We start from the raw sequence: 7,176 nt of genomic DNA, 5'->3' as shown, positions 1-7,176 counted from the left end.
TACGATGTGGATAATTGATTGATGTAGTTACATGTGTGTGGCGTTTGTGACAACACCCCTGAGTTTCTTTGTGTGTGTGATATACCTTGTGTGGAGTTGATTGTTGTAGTTACATGATCGGAAAAATAGCGAGTGTGCTATTTTGCATGTTATAGTAATAAAGGGGAAATTCCCAGAATGTCGATCTCAAGGACTACAAGTCAATATTGAGTTCAAATCATCGTTCAATTAAACAAAAACTATTATTTGGGGTTTTTTATTCAGATTTATAAAAATAAAGGCAAAAGAAAATAATACTGTAAAAATAAGGGTTTGCAGGGGAAGAGGAACAATGCCAAGGAAGGTGTATAATATGTCCCTGTAACAATTTTGAGTCACTATTGCATCAACAAATATCAATTACTACTAGTTTTCAAGGGTATTTTCTCCCAAGTCTTTAGTGAGAAAACTTTTAATCATTTTACCCTAATTTCTATGTCCATTGGAAATTATCGGTGAAATTAAGCCTTACTATATCAAGAATGCTCTAATTCATACAGGGTATCCCTAGTCCTAGGTGATATCTACTACAGAGTAATCTTATGAAAACCTTACCAATGGTGGTCCAGCCTAATTGATAACCATACAATAATCTTGATTGGTCTGAAAGAGAAAGTATTAAGCACATCAAAAGATTACCGTAAAAACAATATTATAAATGCAATCGTAAACTCAATATCACTACAGATCTAAATCAGGGACACCCCCTAGCATTGGGGGGTTTAGCTACTCATATTGTTCAAAATGGATTCAAGATAAAAAATACACATTACAAGTAATTGGATGACTTGGATCTTCAATCGCTTCCGCTCATGAAAATTTGCCGCTCTCTGAATTCCTTGATCTCTCTAATTCTCGATTATTTAACAATTATGTGTTCTCCTCATTCCAAGATATCCTCTTCTCTTGTAGAACCTCTCATTTAATAGTGAAAAGTCCCTTGGCAAAGGTTGGAAATCCCCAAAATGTCTTTGTAGCTCAAGCCTGGGTGAAAAGCCCAAAAATTGGAAGAATTTACACCTGGGCTGACACGGCCTGTGTCAGCTGACACGGGTGCCCGTGTCAGCTCTCTCCCTTGTTGTTTCCTAGCTGACACGCCGCAGGTGACCTGACACGAGCGACTGTGTCAGGCCACTATTTTGGGCATTGCTTGTTCTTTTTTTCTCTTTCTCCTTACACGGCTCATGTCAGGTGACACGGGTGGCCGTGTCAGGCCTACTGAACTGGGAAATCTTCTTTTCTCGAATGCCGGAACTTTCCACTTTCTCGCATTGAGTCCGTTAGATATTCTACATGGACTTGAAGGGTATAAACACAAATAACCAAAGCATAAAATCCCGAAAATACAAAATAAACTAAAATTTGATAAAATGCTTAAATAACTTACGGAAATGAAAATTAACTTTAAAGGTACCATAATGCGCACAAAGTGTTCTAAAATACTTGGTTTCTTGTCGGATAAATAACGAAAACATAGTGAAAATGGTGACCGATCACAACCCCAAACTTAACGCATTGCTTGTCCTTAAGTAATGTCCTACACGACAAAGTGTGTCACTTTCCAAATTTGAATTCTTACCACAATACTGCTAAGATATTCGCCAACGTCTTCACTCTCCCTTTCATAGTCCCTGCTTTTCCTAATGACTTTTCCGCCGCACTTCCACATTGACGCACCGCTTCACCTGTCAGCTTATATCACGCTCTCACTAAGTCTCTCTGGATTAAGGTGTTTACACTCACAGTTTAGAATATGCAATATCAACTCATAAGTTTGAATAGTTTCTCCTTTCGTATCAACTACACACAATACACACTTTTTGAGGTCTTTTGGGTTGTAACGGGGCTTCGGTTACGGTGTGGTAAATACAAACAAAACGGAAAACAAATGGTTTGGGTTCAGAGCTAATGTCATTTTTCTTTTCACCGTGCTGGTTCTACATCTCATTTTCAATTCTATTCTTTTTCAGTTTGTATTGCTCAATTCTTTTTTTCTTTGATTTTCTCATATTTTTTTTCAACCGAGTGTTTCTCATTCGATGAGTGCTCTTCGTACCATCGAAAAATTTTCTTTTGTTTTCTCTTTTTTTCCGATGGTCATTTTTCTTAATTTTTTTTCCACACTCACCTTACTTTTAGACACTTGTGGGGTTACCCCAAACTTAGAATTTAACACAGCTTAAAGATATAACATTGACTCTGAATAGGGTAAAGAAGTCTTTAGGTCGTGGTTTACATATATGTGGTTATATAACAAACAAAGGGTATAGGCTCAACGGCGTAAACAATGGATGACTAGGGAGACTCGGGCCTATTATCAAAACGTGTCTTAGTGTGTGTGTGTGTGTGTGTGTGTGTGTGTGTGTGTGTATATATATATATATATATATATATATATATATATATATATATATATATATATATATATATATATATATATATATATATATATATATATATATATATATATATATATATATATATGATAACATGAAATAATATCATATTTTTGGACTCGATTTAATTAAATTATATTATTATTCACTTCAATTTATTTCATTTTATTCGATATTACTTGGTATTTTTCCTCTTATTTGTCTCAGGTAGCTTATTTGAAGCACAAGTGAAAAAGGAAGAAAAGGAGGTGCAAAAAGAAATGAAGAGAAGCAAATTTCACCAAACCAAAGCCCAGCCCAAAAGTACTAGCGCTGAGCCTGTGACGAGCGCCACACATGGTGTGACGAGCGTCACGCCCTGCTGCCTTGTGTTACGAGCGTAACACATGGTGTGACGGACGTCACACCATTCTCCTATATTTTTGGCTTCAGAAGCGCAACAGAGGCACGTTGAAGCCTAGTGTTACGCTTGACCCTTGGAAACGTGAAGACCACTTTTACGGAAGGAGTTTTGGAAACCGTTACAAATTGGGATAATATAAATAGAGCCAAGGAGCAAACCCTGGAGCTCTCTCTCTTCTTCGTGTTTTTTCTCTTCCAGCCGTGCAAGCATACTTTACAGCATTATTTTTTACAGTTTTTACTTTTCTTTGCAATTTCTATTTTCTTTTCCAGTCAATCTTTCAACACTTAATTAATTTTTCACACAATAGTTTCTACACCGGAAACTATTGTGTATCTTTTACCGGATCTAACCTTACGTTAGACCCTAGGTTTTTTTTCCTTCACTTTTATTTTCCTGTCCGATTGAAGAATTCAAGAACAAATCCAACCGGTCTGTGGTGGAGTGTTCAAGACTGCTATTAATTACTCAGGTTCTTTAATTATTGTTTGAATTTATATATGCCCTGCTTTATTGTTTATTTACATTATTTGCCTGAGATGTTTCTAATTAAGCATGATGATTGTTTAGATCTGTTTAGCATGTCTGGCTAATTTATTTAGGTATCGGTATGTAAAGTAAGCGGAATGAAGGAATCAAAACTAAGTTGGCTTAATTACGTTTAAAAATAAAATCACTCTTTTTATGGTCTCAATTTACAGGTTTAATACCAAGGTTTTTGTACGAGAGTAAAAGACTAAAGAAGTTAAAATCAATAGAACGAAAGTTTGAGTTTTTAACTGGACAGTGTAAATTGGACATTAATTCTAAATCAGGGCGAAAGCAATTTTTAGAGTTAATTAAATTCTAATCTTTTTCAAAAAGTATTTTTAAAGGTTAAATGTGAGGACGAGAGTTAAGCATTTAAGTTTAATTATATAATCCAAGTCAACAGAGCGAGAGTTTGAGATAAGGGTGTTTAAACGATTAGTGTTTTCTTAAAAAGAGTTTCTATAGATTCTGTTGTTTTCAAAAAGTGATTTTGGACTTAACTAATAAGTGACAGCTACGTTAATATAAAGTCATAGTCTATTCAACAGAGCGAGAGTTTGAGAAAAGGCTTTTAATCAATAGTGTCTACTGAAAAGATTTATTTTAAAACCAAGAAACCAACGAAGATTTGATTCCCTAATTACGACGAACTACATACCGATATCCGCTTAATTGATATTTAGTCTAGATCTTATTTTAGTTTTAACTTTTCCCCCAAACAATCAAAGTATCATCCGCCTTAGCTTTACGAAGTAACCTTAGAAAACGGTATATCGATTCATAAGTCCCTGTGGGATCGATATCTTTTAAAACTACGCGATAGAACTGTGCACTTGCAGTTAGTACCCCAATCGACTCATAAAGTCGCGATCAAGTTTTTGGCGCCGTTGCCGGGGACTTTTATTTAGTCGATATCGTAACTCTTCTGTTACGCTGTAGAGACTAAGGTATTTTTATTTTTTTTCTTTCTTTCGTTGATTTGTATGCCACACACTCGCTCACAAGGCGAGCCGTTTTACTTACGAATCAACGACATTGAACTATATCTCCGAGTCTTACGACGAATTCGGGAATATCGTGCTGCAAACAATCTCCCTCCTATCGAAATTCCTGATCTCAAAAAATCTTCTTCCTTCACCAATACCCGAGATGGAAGAACCAGCTCGTGCTCTTCGAGATTACGCCGCTCCATCGCAAGATGAGCCGCATTCGAGTATTGCTCCACCCGCAATCGAAGCAAACAACTTCGAACTTAAACCTTCTCTGTTGCAGGCAGTGCAACAGAATCAATTCTCTGGAAATCCTACCGAGGATCCAAACCTTCATTTATCCGTATTTGTCCAATACGCTGATACTGTTAAAGCCAATGGTGTCACTTCAGAGGCAATTCGACTTCGCCTTTTTCCTTTCTCGTTAAGAGATAAAGCTAGAAGATGGCTTCAGTCTCTTCCTTCCAACTCAGTTACCACATGGAACGAGTTGAAGAAAGTCTTCCTTGCCCGATATTTTCCTCCAAGCAAAACAGCTATGTTGAGAACCCAGATAAATGGATTTAAACAGAAAGATAACGAGTCTCTTTTCGAAGCATGGGAAAGATACAAAGACATGATGAGACTTTGTCCACACCATGGTTTAGAGGACTGGTTAGTGATTCATACCTTCTATAATGGTCTCTTGTACAACACAAGGTTAACAATAGACGCCGCAGCAGGTGGTGCACTTATGGATAAACCTTATGCCGATGCTTATAAACTTATCGAAAGCATGGCCCAAAACCATTATCAGTGGGGAAGCGACCGAGCAATGGTAGAGAAACCTCAAACGAAAAGTGGCATGTACGAGATAAGTAGCCTTGATCATGTTAATGCAAAAGTGGAAGCCCTGGCCCAGAAAATTGAAAGTTTGAATGTATCACCTCCAACCACCGTGGTTGCCGCAACTCAGAATTGCGAAGTCTGTGGAATCCAAGGTCACACTCCTGCTGATTGTCAACTCCTAACCGGAATCCAAGCAGAACAAGTAAATTATGCTCAAGGAAATCCCTACTCACACACCTATAACTCAAACTGGAAGAATCATCCTAATTTTTCATATAAGAGTAATAATGCTTTATACGCACCAGGACAAGCTCCAAATCAAGCCCCAGCTATACCTCCTGGATATCAAAAGCCGACCCCATCTACACCTAACAATAATGTTCCTAGGAAATCCAACTTGGAAATAATGATGGAGAACTTCATAGCTTCTCAACAGCAAACCAATAAAGATTTCTTAAACCAGAATATACACACTAGCGAACAAATCAAACAACTAGCAAGTAAAGTAGATGCCTTGGCTACCCATAACAAAATGCTGGAAACACAAATATCACAAGTAGCTCAACAACAAGCGCCTACTGCTACCCCAACTGGTGCATTTCCTGGACAGCCCCAACCTAACCCGAAAAGCCACGCTCATGCAATCATACTAAGTGGAACGGAAGTGGAAGGACCAGTAGATCCAAGAAATGAAAACCAAAACTCTAAGAAGTCAATTGAGGAAGAAAGTACACCTAAGGAAAAGGAAGAGAGTAATAAGGAAACCGTAGAAAAGAAAGAACCTTATGTACCTCCACCACCTTATAAACCACCTATCCCTTACCCTCAAAGGCTATTAAAACCAAAGATGCGGGCCAATTTAAAAAATTTGTTGACCTACTGAAACAATTAAACGTCACAATTCCTTTTACAGAAGTTATTACGCAGATGCCCTCATATGCTAAGTTCTTAAAAGAAATTCTTTCTAATAAAAGGAAACTTGAAGATAGCGAAACTGTTACACTCACTGCTGAATGTAGCGCTATAATCCAGAATATGCCTCCTAAACTTAAAGATCCAGGTAGTTTCTCTATACCCTGTCACATAGGAAAATTTGTCATAGATAAAGCCTTATGCGATTTAGGAGCCGGTATTAGTGTTATGCCCTTATCCATATGCAAGAAACTTGAAATGGGAGAATTAAGACCAACTAAAATGTCTGTGCAACTAGCAGATCGTTCTGTTAGATATCCTGTAGGAATTCTTGAAAACGTTCCCGTGCGCATAGGTCAATTCTACATCCTAACCGATTTTATAATTATGGACATTAGAGAAGATGAAGTTACACCCATTATATTGGGAAGACCATTCTTAGCAACTGCTGGTGCGGTCATAGACGTAAAACGAGGACGACTCACTTTCGAAGTAGGAGAAGAGAAAATTGAGTTCATTCTTTCCCAATTTTTGAAAGCACCTGCAATAGAAGATACATGTTACTTCATGGATATCATCGATGAATGCATAAAAGAAACAGAGTTAGAAAAGGACAAATCGTCTGACTATCCTTTAGAAGACAAACTCAACCAATGTGTAGCAATAACACCGGATCCTACGCAATGCCTTAAGAAACCAACCCTAGACCTGAAAACACTTCCCAAAAATCTGAGATATGAATTCCTAGACTTAGAACTTGAACGACCAGTGATAGTTAATGCAGACCTAGGAAAACTCGAAACCGAAAAACTCCTGCATATCTTAAGAAAATATCCAACCGCACTAGGATACAACATCACCGACCTTAAAGGAATAAGTCCTTCTATTTGTATGCACCGCATCATGCTAGAAGAAAACTGTAAAACTTCTAGGGAACATCAGAGGAGACTGAACCCGATCCTGAGTGAGGTAGTGAAGAAGGAAGTAACCAAGTTATTAGAGGCAGGTATCATATATCCTATATCTGATAGCAAATGGGTTAGTCCTGTACACGTAGTACCGAAGAAAGGAGGTATAA

The 7,176-nt window shown here is 37.5% G+C and overlaps 1 non-coding gene across 1 annotated transcript; it reads right to left on the bottom strand.

Moving 5' to 3' along the window:
• Nucleotides 1–4,896: 4,896 nt before the first annotated feature.
• On the bottom strand, nucleotides 4,897–5,003 carry LOC127099588 (small nucleolar RNA R71). Its single transcript, XR_007794074.1, has one exon. It is a non-coding gene; the product is annotated as a small nucleolar RNA R71 (small nucleolar RNA).
• Between the last annotated feature and the right edge of the window lie 2,173 nt (nucleotides 5,004–7,176).

Source organism: Lathyrus oleraceus, chromosome 6 (genome assembly GCF_024323335.1).
Source record: "Lathyrus oleraceus cultivar Zhongwan6 chromosome 6, CAAS_Psat_ZW6_1.0, whole genome shotgun sequence".
NCBI lineage: Eukaryota > Viridiplantae > Streptophyta > Magnoliopsida > Fabales > Fabaceae > Lathyrus > Lathyrus oleraceus.
This window is presented reverse-complemented; position numbering and strand designations above follow the sequence as displayed.